The following is a 20786-nucleotide window of genomic DNA, read 5'->3' on the forward strand; positions in this document are numbered from 1 at the left end:
CTTTTTCAGGCCAAAATATCTGTCGTCTTGTTAGATGGAACATTTCTCTGTAAAATACATGTACCGAATGCAGGGTACATTGATGCTCCTCAAGGTTTGGAGGCTTTGTGCCTAATATTTTTTTTTTGAGAAGTATTCACACACACAGCGGGTGAAATAAGTATTGATCACGTCACCAATTTTTTAAATAAATCTATTTCTAAAGGTGCCATTGACATGAAATTTTCACCAGATGTCGGTAACAACCCATCCAATCCACACAGGGAAAGAATCAAAACATAGATGTCCATAAATTGTGTAATAATGAGAAATGGCAAAGGGAAAAATTGCTATATATATAGTGGTTTCATTCATGTAATGTTCCCTAAAATTGCATTATGTAGTGCCCCCTAGGATGGTACTATACTTAATACCCCCTAAAATGGTGTTACATAGTTAATACAATTAAAAAAAAAAAAAAAAGATAAATGTCCCATCAAGTTCAACCAAGGGATGGGAGATTATAAAGGTACATGTAAAAACCACAAAACACGATCTGGCCCGCTCCAGAAGAGCTCATCGTTCTCTCCTGATCCGAATTGGTTATCCACTGAGCCAAACATTCAGAAAATAACTTTTCACATTTCCATAATTAACGTATTTGTTATTTTCTTCTAAAAAAAAAAAATCAAAGCCTTTTTATAAATCATCAATAGCTGCTGAGGTCGGCTATTCCATAAATTATGAGTTCTCATGGTTAAAAAAGCCTTTTATCCTCTGGAGATTGAACCATTCTTTCTCCAGACAGAGGAAGCCCACTCTTATCTTTTGTGAGGGTGTTATATGAAACAGCTCTTGAACCTATGTTTTCTATGAGTCATTTGTGTACTTGTACAAGTTAATTGACGTCTCTTCCCAGGACTAAATAAATCTTTCCTCATAACTAAAGGTACCGTCACACTGAACGATATCGCTAGCGATCCGTGACGTTGCAGCGTCCTGGATAGCGATATCGTTGAGTTTGACACGCAGCAGCGATCAGGATCCTGCTGTGAGATCGCTGGTCGGAGCTAGAAGGCCAGAACTTTATTTCGTCGCTGGACTCCCTGCAGACATCGCTGAATCGGCGTGTGTGACGCCGATTCAGCGATGTCTTCACTGGTAACCAGGGTAAATATCTGGTTACTAAGCGCAGGGCCGCGCTTAGTAACCCGATGTTTACCCTGGTTACCAGTGTAAACGTAAAAAAAACAAACACTACATACTTACCTTCCGCTGTCTGTCCTCCGGCGCTCTGCTTCTCTGCACTGACTGTGAGCGCAGCGGCCGGAAAGCACAGCGGTGACGTCACCGCTGTGCTCTGTTTTCCGGCTGGCCGGCGCTCACAGAGCAGAGAAGCAGAGCGCCGGAGGACAGACAGCGGAAGGTAAGTATGTAGTGTTTGTTTTTTTTACATTTACGCTGGTAACCAGGGTAAACATCGGGTTACTAAGCGCGGCCCTGCGCTTAGTAACCCGATGTTTACCCTGGTTACCAGGGGACCGGCATCGTTGGTCGCTGGAGATCTGTCTGTGTGACAGCTCTCCAGCGACCAAACAGCGACGCTGCAGCGATTGGGATCGTTGTCTGGATCGCTGCAGCGTCGCTAAATGTGACGGTACCTTAAGACCCTCCATGCCCTTTGTTAGTTTTGGTGTTCTCTTTGGTACCTTTTCTAGCTCTCACTAACGCTATGTAAAGTGGTCATATTATTAGTATTAGTCCCTGTCCCGAGAGTCCATGCCTCTTATAATACACTAGATGGTGGCCCGATTCTAACGCATCGGGTATTCTAGAATATGCATGTCCACGTAGTATATTGCCCAGTCACGTAGTATATTGCCCAGCCATGTAGTATATTGCCCAGCCACGTAGTATATTGCCCAGCCATGTAGTATATTGCCCAGCCACGTAGTATATTGCCCAGTCACGTAGTATATTGCCCAGTCACGTAGTATATTGCCCAGCCACGTAGTATATTGCCCAGCCACGTAGTATATTGCCCAGTCACGTAGTATATTGCCCAGTCACGTAGTATATTGCTCAGCCACGTAGTATATTGCCCAGCCACGTAGTATATTGCCCAGTCACGTAGTATATTGCCCAGTCACGTAGTATATTGCCCAGCCACGTAGTATATTGCCCAGTCACGTAGTATATTGCCCAGCCACGTAGTATATTGCCCAGTCACGTAGTATATTGCCCAGCCACGTAGTATATTGCCCAGTCACGTAGTATATTGCCCAGTCACGTAGTATATTGCCCAGCCACGTAGTATATTGCCCAGCCACGTAGTATATTGCCCAGTCACGTAGTATATTGCCCAGTCACGTAGTATATTGCTCAGCCACGTAGTATATTGCCCAGCCACGTAGTATATTGCCCAGTCACGTAGTATATTGCCCAGTCACGTAGTATATTGCGCAGTCACGTAGTATATTGCAAAGAGACGTAGTATATTGCACAGCCACGTAGTTTATTGCACAGCCACGTAGTATACAGCACAGAGCGACGTAGTATATTGGCCAGTCACGTAGTATATTGCACAGAGACGTAGTTTATTGCACAGCGACGTAGTATATTGGCCAGTCACGTAGTATATTGCACAGCGATGTAGTATAGAGCACAGAGCCATGTAGTATATTGCCCAGCCACGTAATATATTGCCCAGACACGTAGTATATTGCCCAGCCACGTAATATATTGCCCAGACACGTAGTATATTGCACAGCCACGTAGTATATTGCACAGCCACGTAGTATATTGCACAGCGACGTAGTATAGAGCAGAGCCACATAGTATATTGCCCAGTCACGTAGTATATTGTCCAGTCACGTAGTATATTGCACAGAGCCACGTAGTATATTGCACAGCGATGTAGTATACAGCACAGAGCCACGTAGTATATTGCCCAGCCACATATGGAACAGGTTAAAAAATAAAAAAGAAACATATACTCACCATCCAAAGAGCCTGTTGTAGTTTCGGCGCTTGTGTGCGGTGCACCCGGCAACTTCTGGTCCCAGGGTTGGATGAGCACAGGACCTGTGATGACGTCGCAGTCACATGACCATGACGTCATGGAAGGCCCTTCTCCCATAGCATCTTTGGAAGTGGAAGCTGCCACTTGCACTGCCGAGGAGAGGGCGCGACGGCGGAGGGTGAGAATAAGGTTTTTTTTTTTTTTGATTATTATTATTTTTAACATTAGATCGTTTTACTATTGATGCTGCATACGCAGCATCAATAGTAAAAAGTTGGTCACACAGGGTTAATAGCTGCATAACCAGAGTGCGTTACACCGCGGTCCGGTAACGCTGGCATTAACCCTGTGTGAGGGCTGACTGGAGGGGAGTATGGAGCGGGCACTGACTGACTGCAGAGAGGAAAGAGCGGCCATATTGCCGCCGGACTGCGGCCGTCGCTAATTGGTCGTGGCAATGGTCGTGGGCGTTTTGCCACGACCAATCAGCGACTTGGATTCCATGACAGACAGAGGCCGTGACCAATGAATATCTGTGACAGAAAGACAGACAGACAGAAAGACGGAAGTGACCCTTAGACAATTATATAGTAGATGACAATATCCTGCTGGCTTTAGAAGCTGCTGATTGACCTTACTTGCTGTGCACCCAGATCCTTCTCTACAAGTGACTCTCCTAGTTTTACTCCCCCTAGTATATATGGTGTCCTCAGGGTATTAGTGCCCAGATGTAACATTCTCATTAATCCACATTAAACCTCATCCGCCAGGTGGATTCCCGAACACTCAGATTGTCCAAGTCGCCTGTAATCTTTGAGAATCCTCCATAGACTGCATCGTACTATACAGCTTCATGTTATCTACGAGAAAAAACAGGAACGACGCTAATCCCGTCTTCTATGTTATTCATAAAAAGCAGAACCTCATAGATCACAATCCGACTAGCCTGTATAGTATCCCATGAATATGAAGAATAGTCACCTAACTTTCCCAGAAACTATAGAACATTGGCGGCTCCAGGATTTTTTTTCGAAGTTTGCTGAAAATGCTCTTTAATATTTTATGGGGCTCCTCACCATAAACTCCATTACGGGCTACCTTCTCTTTGTTTTCACTAGTTAAACGAGCCCCTTGGCATGAAGTATAATGTGGCATCTCGTTAACTTAATCAGTCCAGTGTCACAGTGGAAAGTCCGGGTCACCCCTGAGCGCGGCAGTGTGATGTGATGCCATCCATTGCCTCACATATTTCTCATTCTTGTCATATGAATCACAGATTGGAAGCGGAAAATGAGTGTTGATAGCTGTGTATGTGCTGGATTCGGTCCACCCCGCTGGAAGAATGATGACCTTGAGTGGTATTGCTAACGTTTTTGTATCATATAACACTGTGTGTGGGGTGCAAGATGCCGACAGGCTGCAAACCACAGACGTAAGGGTCCTTAACTACTGCAGCTTCATGGCACAATCCGTAGGTCGCTGCTATCTTTCCTGGAAAGCAACTGTGAGAGGTACAACTTCTAGCAAAAAGGTGAAAGATGATTTGTTTAAAGGATTGACCTAACACAACCATCATAACTATACAAACATTAATGGATAGGCCCAACCTCAAACCACATGTGTATTTATACATGTCACTTCATAAATACTGTACATTACTGATCCTGTACTGAACATGAATTACATCCTGTATTATACTCCAGAGCTGCGCTCACTATTCTGCTGGTGCAGTCACTGTTTACATACATTACATTACTGATCCTGAGTTACATCCTGTATTATACCCCAGAGCTGCACTCACTATTCTGCTGGTGCAGTCACTGTTTACATACATTACATTACTGATCCTGAGTTACATCCTGTATTATACTCCAGAGCTGCACTCACTATTCTGCTGGTGCAGTCACTGTGTACATACATTACATTACTGATCCTGAGTTACATCCTGTATTATACTCCAGAGCTGCGCTCACTATTCTGCTGGTGCAGTCACTGTGTACATAAATTACATTACTGATCCTGAGTTACATCCTGTATCTCTTTTTATTATAAAAGTACAAAACAAAACTTACAGGCAAACTCAATAACAAAACAAATTATTTACAATCCCCAAAAAGTCCAATGTCCAGCAGATTTATACAAACAAAATGTTCCTCCATTTCATTAATACCCCCAGCAAGGGAAGAGACCTCAACCTATATCCTTTTTCCCCCTCATACACACATACCCACGCATTCATCCCTAGAAAAATAAACAAGTCGGCCAACTGCCCTAAAGAAAGTAAATAGGCCACCTGGCCGAAACTTAATCATATATTTTTATATATTTTTTTATTTTATATATTTTTTTAATAATTTTTTTTTATTTTTTCCTCCTAAACTATACCACCACCATTCCTCCAAAGGTCCCACGAGAGTTTGTGGCCTATCACACCAGGTCCCACCAAAGTTTGTGGCCTTTCCCACACAGCAAGGTCCATAAAAGTTTATGGCCTTTTTTTTTTTTCTCTTCTTGGCATCCCGTCGGACGTCCATTCTCCAAAACCCATTCCCCCACCCCCCAAGAACCCCCCCACGCCACCTAAAGTAAATCCCCCTACGCGCATCATAGTACACATGTAACATATACATACAACCTTATAATAACATATCAATAATAACATATCAATAATAACCACAACACACCTTAACCATGACCAAAGAACAGGCCCAAGTTCAATGCTTGCAAGCCCTATACCCAGGTTACCAATTACAAAACAAAAATCTGTAAGTGAGGGTTACAGCCCACCACCAGGAACTGGAGACCATAGAGGCTCTCACCCTAATCTACCGCCCATCACCCTGACCCTCCCTAACAACACAAAAGAGAAAATCCTGTCCCTATAGCCCTACCAATCTCTCCCTACCTGCCCCTACCTGTCCCTCACTGACCCTCACTACCAACCTAATACTAACTACCTGTCCCTAAAGACTGTCCCTATCTGTCCCTCCCTGTCCCTACACATCTATCTGACCCTACAAAATAAAGATAAAAGGATAAAACTCAACCCTATCACAGGCACACAGAACCTAACTCTCCCTAGGGCACATTAAAGGAGAAACCCCTCCATAGAAGAGAGGCCCTCCCTGCACCCAGCCTCTCAAACTCCAGCAAGCGCACTTTTGCTAGGTCACCCAGGATGTTCCTAATCACCTCTTCCCCGGGGAGGACTTTCCGCTGAGTAGACACTAGACACCGTGCATTCCACGTGTGGAACCTAGTTACTAAACTAACTAAGAAAACAGTGCCCCGATCTCGGCCACCAAGGGACCTGAATGCCCCATAGGCCCACTCCGCATAGGAAAGGCCTGCCAGCCTGGGCCAGCCAATGGAAGCACCCACCCTGCTATAGACCTCTGTATTAAAGGGACACCACAGCAGGAAATGCTCGATGCTTTCAAGCATACCGCCACATTCCTCGCGGGGACAATCCCGGTCATCAGAGCGTCTGCACTTCAGGTTGTCCCTCACATACAGCTTCCCATGGAAGCAGCGCCAAGCCAAGTCCCAAAACTTCAAGGGGATCCACTTAGAGTTCAATAACCTGAGCCCCACCTCCAGATCCCAGCTTGGGCAATCCCTGAGCGCCAGGGGCTTCTGAAACTGGGTCAACAGGACCCTATTGTCAAGAAACCTTCTCAACATGGTCCTGATCTCCCACACTCCCAGACCCCACCGACGGATCACCTTCAGAACCGGGGTAGCATAAGCCGGAAGATGCCCATGAGGTGTACGAAGGTCCTTCACCTGCCCTCCTGTCTCCCATTCCTGGAAGAAAGGCCGGAACCACCCCCTACAGGAGAATACCCACAGAGGTTGGCGATGTTTGCCTTAAGAAAGGTGTTTACTAGAAACACCACTGGGTTGACCATACCCAACCCTCCTAGTCTCCTCGTGCGGTACGTGACCTCCCTCTTGATTAGGTTCAGCCTATTTCCCCATAATAATTGGAAAAACAGGCTGTAGACCCGTGTCCAAAGAGGCTCTGGCAAGATGCAGACGCTGCCCAGATATATTAGCAAAGGAAGCAAATAGCCCTTGGCAAGACTAACCCTTTCCCTTAGGGTCAAAGACCAACCCTTCCATTGATTCACCTTCCGGGCGGCAATCTTAAGTCTGCCCTCCTAGTTTTGCTGGGGATAGTCCCCCGGGCCGAAACTGATGCCTAATATTTTTGCTGTGGCCTGAGGCCCTGGAAGGGTGTCCGGGAGATCAAAACTTGGATCTCCCCCTCCCAGCCAGAGACTCTCACACTTGTCCCGGTTGATCATGGATCCGGATGCCACCGAGTAGCGTTCAACCTCAGACATCACCCAGTCTGCCTCCTCTCGAGGATACAAAAAGGGAAGCATAGTCAGCGTACGCCACTACCCTCAAGGCGGCCTCTGGCTCCGCCTGGTCCATCCCGACTCCCACCAACGGTCCACGCTCCAGACTCCTTAAAAGGGGGTCGATCGCAAACACGTATAACAGTGGGCTCAGAGGACAGCCCTGGCGGACACCAGACCTCACCTCAAAAGGGTGTCCGACCCAACCGTTCACGAGCGGAAAAGTCTCTGCCCCATTGTATAAAACTCTCAACCAATCAACAAACCTCCCAGGCAGACCATACCTCAGAAGGACGGACCAGAGGTACTCATGGTTAACCCGGTCAAAGGCCTTCGCCTAATCTAAGGACAGCAAGTACCCCTTCCAGTGACCTCCTTGCCCTGCTCCACTGCCTCCCGGACACCGAGCACAGCACTAAATGTACTGCGGCCTGGAACAGAGCAGTGCTGGGCCCCCGAAAGGAGCCGGGGCGCAAACTGCACCAACCGATTAAAAAGCACCTTTGCCAGAACCTTTCGGTCCGTATTGAGAAGCACTCTGGGACGCCAATTCTCAATACGGGACGAGTCTTTACCCTTTGACAGGATAATCAGGGCTGACTTCCTCATTGAACTAGGCAGAATGTCCGAGGAGAGACACTCATTAAACATCTAAGTCAAGAGGGGGACCAAAGAGTCCCTAAAAGTCTTGTAGAACTTGGATGTTAAGCCATCCGGACCAGGCGACTTTTTGGGCCGGAGCCCATCAATCGCCCGTCTCACTTCTTCTTCCCTGATTGCTTCTGTCAAAACATGAAGAGGGATCATCCCCTGGCTCAGGGATGGTTTCAGTCAGGAAAGCCGACATCTCATCTCGATCAGGATCCCTCCTCCCCAAGAGGTGCAAGTAGAAGGATCTGACCACCTCCAGGATCCCCAATTTGGATCTGTTCAAGGACCCCGTACTGTCAATCAGTCCTCTCACCATCTTACAATTCACTGACAACCTGCAGTTTCTGTAAGGGTCGGGCGAGCGGTACCTCCCAAAATCCCTCTCAAAAACCAAGGATGTGTGCCTATCATACTGGCACCCCTTGAGCAAGGTCTTCACCCTGGAGATTTCCTCTCGGTCCCCTCCAGTCGAGACGAGCTGCTCGAGTTTCCTCCCCAGCTCCCGATACAGGCGGTACCTGTTCAGGCCCCTGAGGCTCGAGAACTGACGGAAGAACCTTTGGACCCTTCTTTTGAAGAACTCCCACCACTCAGACTTACTGCTACAAAGACCCAAGAGAGGTACCTGGCTCTGAAGAAATTCCTCAAAGGACTGTCTTACTTCCGCCTCTTCCAGAAGGGACGAATTCAGCTTCCATAGGCCGCTCCCCATCCGGGGGGTCTCTGTAACATTCAAAGTAAAGAAAATGTAACAGTGATCGGAGAACTCCACCTCAACAGCGGACACTGCCGAAGAGACGGCTTCCTCCTTTAAAAAAAAACTATCTATCCTAGACCTACTGCTTCCCCTAAAAAAAGGTGAAACCCCCGTGACCTGGGGTGTGCCGGATGTGGACATCCACCAGGCGAGCTTCGCTTACTATGCTATTCAAGGCTACGCTATCATAAGCCACTGCCCCTCCACCGAAGACGGACCACATTCCGCCTGGCCACCCCCTGCCCAGCTGTCGGGAGGGACCAAACTGTTTCCCCTTCCCTTTTATCTTGGAAGGCAACCAGGCCGTGTCTATCCAGCCAAAAGGCCAAGTCCACCACTCTTCCCTCTACTTCGATCGCCCGTTCTCCCTTTTTGAGGACCTCCAGGAAACGGTGCCGCAAGACGCTATCCCTGAGGTCCAGAGGCGAGGAAACCCCCTGACTAGACCCCGAGGCTCCAGCCACCACCCCTGAATAACTCAGAGGACATATGGCTGGGGGGGCAGATGGACCCGCCCCCTCCCCCCTTCTCCCACTACCATCAGGCAATGTACTCACACTTGCCACCCTATTCACACTTGCCACCTTAGACGCACTGCCACTCGCATCCTCATCCACAGACACTTCCATACCCGCACCCTCCTCATCAACCACAGATACTTCCATACCCACACCCTCCTCATCCACTCCATCAGTCACCCCACTCTCACTCACATGCACACTGGAATTGACTGGAAGGTAAAGGAATAGAAAACCACTATAATGTTTCGGTTTCTTTTAACATTCACCCCCATACTACTTTATTTCTTCCTATCTCCTGTAGTCCCTCAACCCAGTAAGGAACTAGTCATTTCTTCCTCCATCCTCCCCAGCCACCTCACCTCCTCCACAGAACTATTCCTCCACATACAATGCTTTCTCTCCAGGCACACACGGCCACAGCATGACCTATCCAGCTCACACCTTCTAACGCTCAGTCTGCTGCTCCTCATTGCTGGCGACATATCCCCAAATCCTGGCCCTCCTCATCACATCCCCACACTCATTTCTAATCCCCTGCCACAATCCTCTACACGTCCTCGCAACTACAGTAACCTCATACCCATTCATCCAGCCCCCACTCCCCCAATTTCCCTATCTGGAGCACTATGGAACGCACGCTCTGTCTGCAATAAACTTTCATTTATCCATGACCTCTTTATCAATAACAAACTCTCCTTCCTCGGCATCACTGAAACCTGGCTCACCCCTTCTGACACAGCCTCCCCTGCGGCACTCTCTTATGGTGGCTTCCACCTTTCTCACACACCCCGCCCCAGTAGCAAGCATGGCGGAGGAGTTGGTTTTCTCCTGTCATAACTGCTCCTTCACCCCAATCCCACTGCCACCCTCTGTTACCCTCCCTTCCTTTGAGGTGCACTCTGTGCGCATCTACTCCCCCTCCAACCTCCAACTGGCTGTCATCTACCGTCCCCCAGGTCCAGCCACCACCTTCTTTGACCACTTCACCACCTGGCTACTCCATTTCCTCGCCGCTGACATCCCCACTATCATCATGGGCGACTTCAACATCCCCATTGACACTTCCCTCTCAGCTGCCACTAAGCTTCTATCTCTCACTTCCTCCTTTGGCCTCACTCAATTGTCTTCTACAGCCACCCACAAAGATGGTCACACACTAGACCTCATTTTCACCCGCCTCTGCTCCCTATCTAACCTCTCAAACTCACCTCTTCCTCTTTCTGACCACAACCTTCTCACATTCTCATCTCTCTCAACTCCAGGTCTACAATCCCCACCCCACAAACTCTCACACCCTCGCAGAAATCTTAAACACCTTGATCTTCACTCACTCTCTGAATCCCTCCTCCCTCTCACAGACATAAGCTCCCTACACAATGTGGATGATGCTGCCGCTCTATATAACACCACAATAGCTGCAGCTTTGGAATCTCTTGCCACTCTCACACATACCAAAGCTCGCAAAATCAACAGACAACCCTGGCACACCAGCATGACCAAAGAACTGAGGAGAGCTTCCAGAGCTGCTGAGCGCAGATGGAAAAGATCCCACTCCAACGAGCACTTCATCGCATTCAAACAGTCCCTCACTACTTTCAAAACCACGCTCGCCACAGCAAAACAAACCTACTTCTCATCTCTCATATCCTCCCTGTCTCACAACCCCAAACAGTTATTCAACACCTTCAACTCTCTCCTCCGTCCCCCAGCACCTCCTCCCTCCCCACTCATCTCAGCTGAAGACTTTGCCTCATTTTTCAAGCAGAAAATTGAGAACATCAGAGACAGTTTTAGTAAACAACCCCCAGAACCCTTCCTCCCAACTACCCAGCCCTCCACCTCCAAAACCAACTTCTCCACCATTGCAGAAGACGGACTCTCCACTCTACTCTCAAGATCGCATCTCACCACCTGTGCACTTGACCCACTCCCATCCCACCTCATCCCAAACCTCACCACAGTCTTCATCCCAACCCTAACCCATCTCTTCAACCTATCGCTAACAACTGGCATTTTCCCCTCAAGCTTTAAACATGCCTCAATCACACCTATCCTCAAAAAGCCCTCTCTTGACCCATCCTCTGTATCTAGCTATCGCCCTATATCACTTCTCCCCTTTGCCTCAAAACTACTGGAACAACATGTCCATCTTGAACTGTCCTCCCATATATCTTCCTGCTCCTTCTTCGACCGCTTTCAATCAGGCTTCCGGTCACAACACTCCACTGAAACTGCCCTAACTAAGGTCACCAATGACCTATTAACCGCCAAGAGCAAACGACACTACTCTATCCTCCTCCTCCTGGACCTGTCCTCTGCCTTTGACACAGTGGACCATTCCCTGCTGCTGCAGACCCTCTTATCCCTTGGAATCACAGAATTGGCCCTATCCTGGATCTCATCATACCTAACTGACCGTACATTTAGCGTCTCCCACTCACACACCACCTCCTCACCTCGCCCCCTATCTGTCGGAGTCCCGCAAGGTTCAGTTCTAGGACCCCTGCTCTTCTCCATTTACACCTTTGGCCTGGGACAGCTCATAGAATCTCACGGCTTTCAGTATCATCTCTACGCTGACGACACACAGATCTACATCTCTGGACCAGATATCACCTCCCTACTAACCAGAATCCCTCAATATCTGTCTGCTATTTCATCCTTCTTCTCCACTAGATTTCTAAAACTTAACATAGACAAAACAGAATTCATCATCTTTCCCCCATCTCACACGACCTCCCCAACGAACCTATCCATTACAGTAAACGGCTGCCCGCTCTCCCCCGTCCCACAAGCCCGCTGTCTTAGGGTAATCCTTGACACTGATCTCTCCTTTAAACCACATATCCAAACCCTTTCCACTTCCTGCCGCCTCCAACTCAAAAATATTTCACGGATCCGCACATTCCTAAACCAAGAATCTGCAAAGACCCTAGTCCATGCCCTCATCATCTCCCGCCTTGACTACTGTAACCTCCTGCTCTGTGGCCTCCCCTCTAACACTCTTGCACCCCTCCAATCTATTCTAAACTCTGCTGCCCGACTAATCCACCTGTCCCCCCGCTATTCCCCGGCCTCTCCCCTCTGTCAATCCCTGCACTGGCTCCCCATCACCCAGAGACTCCAGTACAAAAGCCTAACCATGACATACAAAGCCATCCACAACCTGTCTCCTCCATACATCTGCGACCTCGTCTCCCGGTACTTTCCTGCACGCAACCTCCGATCCTCACAAGATCTCCTTCTCTACTCCCCTATTATCTCCTCTTCCCACAATCGCATACAAGATTTCTCTCGTGCATCCCCCCTACTCTGGAATTCTCTACCACAACATATCAGACTCTCGCCTACCATCGAAACCTTCAAAAAGAACCTGAAGACCCACCTCTTCCGACAAGCCTACAACCTGCAGTAACCACCGATCGACCAAACCGCTGCATGACCAGCTCTATCATCACCTACTGTATCCTCACCCATCCCTTGTAGATTGTGAGCCCTCGCGGGCAGGGTCCTCTCTCCTCCGGTACCAGTTGTGACTTGTATTGTTCAAGATTATTGTACTTGTTTTATTATGTATACCCCTCCTCACATGTAAAGCGCCATGGAATAAATGGCGCTATAATAATAAATAATAATAATAATAATAACACTGGGGTCAATATTATTTTGCCTCACCTTTTGGGTATTTCCAGGTTTTGTTTTCCCACTGCTACCGCCACCTACTGGTGGCATCTTCCCTGCTGGGGGGTTTGGAACACACAGCGCTGCTGTCCCTTTAAGAGTCGTGCTGCCATTGGGTTTAAGCAGCACTGTCTTACTTTCCACCACAGCAGGCACAGAGCCTCCTCCCTCACTGGCAGGTAGGAAGCCAGGTGCAGACCCGCCTCCAGCTCCATCCGGCCTTGTGTCCGCAGCCCCCACCGCATGTAAGCCCCCCGACTCAGGGGACCCCGCCAGGCAGGCGCCCTTGCTGCTGTCTGCTGCAGCTGCAGTTCCTGCACCATTGCTGACCGCAGCTAAGACCATTTTTTTTCTTTTGCTTGGGAAGCCACGTCCCCAGCCTCCAGCCGCACAGCACAGCTATCCAAAGCTGCTCCTACATGGGCAGCGGGTGCCGAGGAGGCCACAACCCCTGAGACTGGCCGCAGCGGGACCCCCAGAGCCGATCCAGAGCTGGATCCGCCCCCAGGAATCCCCCCAGCGGTACCAGTCCCCTGACGCACAGCACCCCCCACCACCACACCCTGGGCCACAAACAGCCTGGCCACAGCAACTAAAGCGGATGGCCCCAGGCTAGGCCACTCCTCCTCAGCATCCACCAGCGGCTGTGCCCCCAATGCAGGAGACCCCGACTTCACCGCAGACCCCGCCATGGGAGCCTCCACCATTTTCTTTTTATGAGCCTGCTCTGCTGGAGCCGCAGGCCCCTGCCCCTTTACTTTACTAGGTGCCTGGGTCCCCAGAAGCGATCCAGCTTTAACAGATCCGTAAGTGGGGGACCTGGACACCCCAGCGCTCACCGCCGGAGGTGCGGTCCCGGCTGTCACTCTCCTGCCCACCACTGGGCCACCCTCCACATCATGCTCCATATCAGACACATCACTACCCCCTCCGTTACCACAAACAGAGGCAGCGCCCTGCGTGTCATGGTCTGTAATCTCCCCGCTCCCTCGCTGCGGACCCACAACAGAGGCCGATCCGGGGTGGGTAGCGGGTGCCGCACAGCGGGATCGGGGGGCCCCAGAGAGGGGGACATACACAAATTTCTGCACAGTAGATGTTTTCTGCTTATTCCTTTTCTTAGCCTTTCTCTTCATCCCCCTCCTGGTTGCCTCGTCCTCGCAGATCTCATCCCCAAACCTCAGCTGGTTAAAACGGACCGGGGACTCGATCTGCCGGATCTGCTGCATGACAAGGCAGCCCCCCTCACTGCTACTACCACCATCCTCATCCTCCACCTCGCTCCCGCTGTCCCCTGAAGGGCCAGAATCTGACGGGAGAGCCACCTGCTCGGGGGCTATCCCGCTATGCGACGCCTGGAGATCTCTTACCAGGCCACTAGGCGGTGGGTAGGGCACGACCTCCTCCTCGCATTCCTCTTCCTCATCATCCTCCTCCACCACCTGGCCGGAGCTCCGTGGCCCCTCCAGAGCCCCACCGGCCATGGCTCTGAACCGGTCATCGTTCTCCAGCTTTTCACGGAAGGGTGTTATGACCTGGTGGTCAGGACAATAATGGACCTGGTGGTTAAGAGCACACGGAATGACCTGATAGTTACTGATAATAAGGACGAGCTCTGGGACGTGGGAACTCTGCTGACCGCAATCCCTAAACCTATCAAACTCACTAGAAATAGCCGTGGATTGCACCTAACTCTCCCTATGCAACTCGGCACAGCCTAAGAAACTAGCTAGCCCTGAAGATAGAAAAATAAAGCCTACCTTGCCTCAGAGAAATTCCCCAAAGGAAAAGGCAGCCCCCCACATATAATGACGGTGAGTAAAGATGAAAATACAAACACAGAGATGAAACAGACCTAGCAAAGTGAGGCCCGACTTACTGAACAGACCGAGGATAGGAAAGGTTACTTTGCGGTCAGCACAAAAACCTACAAAAAGACCACGCAGAGGGCACAAAAAGACCCTCCGCACCGACTCACGGTGCGGAGGCGCTCCCTCTGCGTCCCACCAGGTCATAACAGGGGCCCTTCTTTCCTGGGAAGGGGGCAGACAAAAAGTCCTGGATGGAAAACTTTACCTCACTTCCCAGGAGCTCTCTCTAGGCAGCACACAGAGCACACGGCAAACAGGCTCCGCCTCTTCCTGTATGACACTCCAGAGCTGCACTCGCTATTCTGCTGGTGCAGTCACTATGTACATACATTACATTACTAATCCTGTACTGAACATGAATTACATCCTATATTATACCCCAGAGCTGTACTCACTATTCTGCTGGTGCAGTCACTGTGTACATACATTACATTACTGATCCTGTACTGAACATGAATTACATCCTATATTATACTCCAGAGCTGCACTCACTATTTTGCTGGTGCAGTCACTGTGTACATACATTACATTACTGATCCTGTACTGAACATGAATTACATCCTATATTATACTCCAGAGCTGCACTCACTATTTTGCTGGTGCAGTCACTGTGTACATACATTACTGATCCTGAGTTACATCCTGTATTATACTCCAGAGCTGCACTCACTATTCTGCTGGTGCAGTCACTGTGTATATACATTACATTACTGATCCTAAGTTACATCCTGTATTATACTCCAGAGCTGCACTCACTATTCTGCTGGTGCAGTCACTGTGTACATACATTACATTACTGATCCTGAGATACCTCCTGTATTATACTCCAGAGCTGCACTCACTATTCTGCTGGTGCAGTCACTGTGTACATACATTACATTACTGATCCTGTGTTACATCCCGTATTATACTCCAGAGCTGCACTCACTATTCTGCTGGTGCAGTCACTGTGTACATTCCTACAGTATATACTTGTGACCTGTGTACTGTCTGAGTGCAGGCCGTAGACTGAATACTATAATATCTCTTCACAATGGGAACTCCGGGCATGAAGTTTCAGGGCCATGAAACCGCAGCCGCCTTCTCGAGTTCCTTGGACTATTTCTTTAATGGGAAAACAGAATTGACAGCGAGCAGGAAAACAAATACTGCACTTTCGGAAATGAGCTCTCTGAGCTGTGGCTGCCTCTTGGATTTCAGGCTGGCAGATCACCGGGTTTGTCTCTCTTGGTCGTCTCAGACAGCTCAGTGTCCCAGTCTCTGCCTTTTTGCCTTTATACAAAATGAAGCCTCCTTACTGTATGCTGTCTTAATATACGCACCTTGGAGAGGTTGATAGGAAAGTAAGCCTGATGACCGCAGCGTGGGAGGAGTGTGGGTAAATGAAAAGTCCTTCTACTCACCTGTCCACGCTGTGCATGGCTGCCATCCCAGGAAAATCCAACAACTAGTAAAAAATCCAGCACCAAAGCTCTAAGCGTGGGAGGAGTGTGCTGACCTTGTGGGAGTCAGTGACTTGTTCTCACATATGATACTGGAAGGGTTAGGATAGGAAGAAGACCATGAACAAGGGTTGATCTGCAGGTAAATATTGTTACAATGCTGGCTGGCCGCCTTACTGAAAGTGACCTTATTTCCTCCCGGGAGCCACTGGCTTTCAGTCATGGGGGCGGGTACGGAGCGCGGTCACCGGTCACAGCACCACTCACTATACTATAATCACGCCCTGGGACTGACAGCTCGCTCCACACAAATGTGCCACATAGCCGACTGTCATTGAAAGTCTCGGTGTACTTACAAGTGACTGAAGCCCCTCTGTGCACGCCCCCATGACTGAAAGCCGGCGGCCACTGGATGGAGCTGCAACGAGACAGTGCTAGTCACTGAGCCATCTATCGTGCTGCCATCTATCGTGCTGCCAACCATATTGTCAGAATTGGTATTAAAAAATGACTACTTTTAAAAAATTCCACATGTCATGAAACTCATCCACATGGTAAATTCAGTAAAGGAAAAAAAAAATACCGAAACATCGTAATTACTGATTTTTGGTCACTATAACTCCCCGTCCCCACCCAAAAAAAAATCAATATAATGTTATTAAAACATTGTATAAACTGGAAAATGACACCTATAAAAAAAAAATAGAAAAACAGGTCTGCACGCAAAAAAAATAAAACTTGTAAAATTAAAACGTTATAGCTCTCCGAATCCGACACTACATTTTATTGTATTTTTTTATCTCTAAAATAATAAAAATAACTGTACGCTTGGTATTGCTGTAATCTGGTCCGGAGAATCTTGGCTTTTTTTTTTTTACCGTACAATGAACAGCATTAAACTTAAACAATGGCGGAATTTTTTTAAAAATTTTTTTCACTTGGAATTTTTCCCCCCAAAGTTGACCATATTTTATGGTAAAGTGAATAGAGAAAAAAAATTCTATCTTCAAAATGCGCAAAAGCAATCTCCTCCTATTACTGCATTTTTCCTTTTTTTATTTATCCTGTTATAAAGCCATATTCCTTTTTTTTTCCTCAATGCTTTGCAAGTGTAAGAAAAATGGGCTTGTAGCCTAGAACATATGGCACTCTCCGCAATGATGCGAGACCTGTCTCAGTCCCCCATGGTCACATATCAGTGAAGACAAATATCTATAGGCTTGTTCTACATAAAATATCAGCAAGGACCCAAGCGACAGCCCCCGGAACACTAAAGATAGTAACAGAAACATGGCAGAGCCGTGACCATAAATCACAGGAAGGCTTCACCGTGATAACACATGGCGGCGTGCCCCAGAAGGTGTTTATGGCAGGATAAGGTGATGAAAGAGGACACATGGATGTTAGGGAGATTGTAAAAAAAGAAAGTACACCCCCTTAGTGATCTACCTGTAGGCACATAACCTTAATGCATGAGGGTTAGGAGCCGGTGTGACGGTGTGCAGCTGGGATTTAGTGTTTTCTAAACAAAAGCTTGTGTCAGAATCTGACTTTTCAACATAAGGAAGTACAAAAGCTGTCAAACTGTAGCATATATATATAAACACAGTGGATACCGAAAGTATTCAGACCCATTTACATTTTTCACTTGACTGAAAAAACAGAAATGTAGAAATTTTTGCAAATTTATTAAAAAAGAAAAACTGAAATATCACATGGTCATAAGTATTCAGACCCTTTGCTCAGTATTGAGTAGAAGCCCCCGTTTGAGCTCGTACAGCCATGAGTCTTCTTGGGAATGATGCAACAAGTTTTTCACCCCTGGATTTGGGGATCCTCTGCCATTCTTCCTTGCAGATCCTCTCCAGTTCCGTCAGGATGGATGGCGAACGTTGGTGGACGCCATTTTCAGGTCTTTCCAGAGATGGTCAATTGGGTTTAGGTCAGGGCTCTGGCTGGACCAGTCAAGAATGGTCACAGAGTTGTTCTGAAGCCACTGCTTTGTTATTTTAGCTGTGTGCTTAGGGTCATTGTCTTGTTGGAAGGTGAACATTCGGCCAAGTGTGAGGTCCAGAGCTCTCTGGAAGAGGTTTTCATACAGGATATCTCAGAACTTGGCCGCATTCATATTTCCTTCAATGGCAACCAGTCGTCCTGTCCCTGCAGCTGAAAAACACCCCCATAGCATGATGCTGCCACCACCATGTTTCACTGTTGGGATTGTAATGGGCAGGTGATGAGCAGTGCCTGGTTTTCTCCACACATACCGCTTAGAATTATCACCAAAAAGGTCTATCTTCGTCTCATCAGACCAGAGAATCTTATTTCTCATAGCCTGGGAGTCCTTCATGTGTTTTTTAGCAAACTCTATGCAGGCTTTCATATGTCTCGCTCTGAGGAGAGGCTTCCGTCGGGCCACTCTGCCATATAGGCCCGACTGGTGGAGGGCTGCAGTGATAGTTGACTTTGTGGAACTTTCTCCCATCTCCCTACAGCATCTCTGTAGCTCAGCCACAGTGATCTTGGGGTTCTTCTTTACCTCTCTCACCAAGGCTCTTCTCCCACGATTGCTCAGATTGGCTGGACGGCCAGGTCTAGGAAGACTTCTTGTGGTCCCAATCTTCTTCCATTTAAGGATTATGGAGGCTACTGTGCTCTTTGGAACCTTGAGTACTGCAGAAATTCTGTTGTAACCTTGGCCAGATTTGTGCCTTGCCACAATTCTGTCTCTGAGCTTCTTGGCCAGTTCCTTTGACCTCATGATTCTCATTTGGTCTGACATGCACTGTGAGCTGTGAGGTCTTATATAGACAGGTCTGCGCCTTTCCAAATTAAGTCCTATCAGCTTAATTAAACACAGCTGGACTCCAATGAAGGAGTAGAACCATCTCAAGGAGGATCACAAGGAAATGGACAGCATGTGACTTAAATATGAGTGTCTGAGCAAAGGGTGTGAATACTTATGACCATGTGACAATCATGGTCAATCCACACCTAAAAAATATATACCGTATATACTCGAGTATAAGCCGACCCGAGTATAAGCCGACCCCCCTAATTTTGCCACAAAAAACTGGGAAAACTTATTGACTCGAGTATAAGCCTAGGGTGGAAATGCAGCATTTACCGGTGAATTTCAAAAATAAAAATAGATCATTATTTCCCCATAGCTGTGCCATATAGTGCTCTACACCATTCATATTTCCCCATAGCTGTGCCCCATATAGTGCTCTGCACCGTTCACTGTGCCCCCTAGCTGTGCCATATACAGTGCTCTGCACCGTTCACTGTGCCCCATAGCTGTGCCATATACGGTGCTCTGCACCGTTCATTGTGCCCCCTAGCTGTGCCATATACGGTGCTCTGCACCGTTCACTGTGCCCCCTAGCTGTGCCTTATACGGTGCTCTGCACCGTTCATTGTGCCCCATAGCTGTGCCTTATACGGTGCTCTGCACCGTTCATTGTGCCCCATAGCTGTGCCATATACGGTGCTCTGCACCGTTCACTGTGCCCCCTAGCTGTGCCTTATACGGTGCTCTGCACCGTTCATTGTGCCCCCTAGCTGTGCCTTATACGGTGCTCTGCACCGTTCACTGTGCCCCCTAGCTGTGCCTTATACGGTGCTCTGCACCGTTCACTGTGCCCCCTAGCTGTGCCTTATACGGTGCTCTGCATCGTTCACTGTGCCCCCTAGCTGTGCCTTATACGGTGCTCTGCACCGTTCACTGTGCCCCCTAGCTGTGCCTTATACGGTGCTCTGCACCGTTCACTGTGCCCCCTAGCTGTGCCTTATACGGTGCTCTGCACCGTTCATTGTGCCCCCTAGCTGTGCCTTATACGGTGCTCTGCACCGTTCATTGTGCCCCCTAGCTGTGCCTTATACGGTGCTCTGCACCGTTCATTGTGCCCCCTAGCTGTGCCTTATACGGTGCTCTGCACCGTTCATTGTGCCCCATAGATGCTCCACATAAATCTGTGCTGCCGCTGCTACTGCTGCAATAAAAAAAAAAAAACACATACTCACCTCCCTTGATTGCAGCTCCCGGCGTCTCGTTCCGGCGCCTCCATCTTCCCGGCGTCTCTGCTCTGACTGATCAGGCAGAGGGCGCCGCGCACACTATATGCGTCATCGCGCCCCCTGCCTGAACAGTCAGAGCGCAGACGCCGGGAAGATGGAGGCGCCGGCCGGGAAGATGGAGCGACGCTCGGCGGCTGGAACGAGGACAGGTGAATATAACATACTCACCTAGTCCTGGCGATCCTCGCGCTGTCCCCTCCTGTCTTCGGCGCTGCAGCTTCTTTCTCTATCAGCGGTCACCGGCACCGCTGATTAGAGAAATGAATAAGCGGCTCCGCCCCTATGGGAGGTGGAGCCGCTTATTCATTTCTGTAATGAGCGGTCCCACGTGACCGCTGAAGAGAGGAAGAAGCTGCAGCGCCGAAGCCCGTGGGACGGCAGGGACAGCGCGAGGATCGCTGGGATTAGGTAAGTA

General features: G+C 48.7%; 1 protein-coding gene across 4 annotated transcripts in view; it reads left to right on the forward strand.

Moving 5' to 3' along the window:
• CYP39A1 (cytochrome P450 family 39 subfamily A member 1) overlaps positions 1-20786 on the forward strand; it is a 148047-nt gene that overhangs the window by 97029 nt on the left and 30232 nt on the right. The window lies entirely within an intron of this gene.

This window comes from Ranitomeya imitator, chromosome 5 (assembly GCF_032444005.1).
Source record: "Ranitomeya imitator isolate aRanImi1 chromosome 5, aRanImi1.pri, whole genome shotgun sequence".
NCBI classification, from domain to species: Eukaryota; Metazoa; Chordata; class Amphibia; order Anura; family Dendrobatidae; genus Ranitomeya; species Ranitomeya imitator.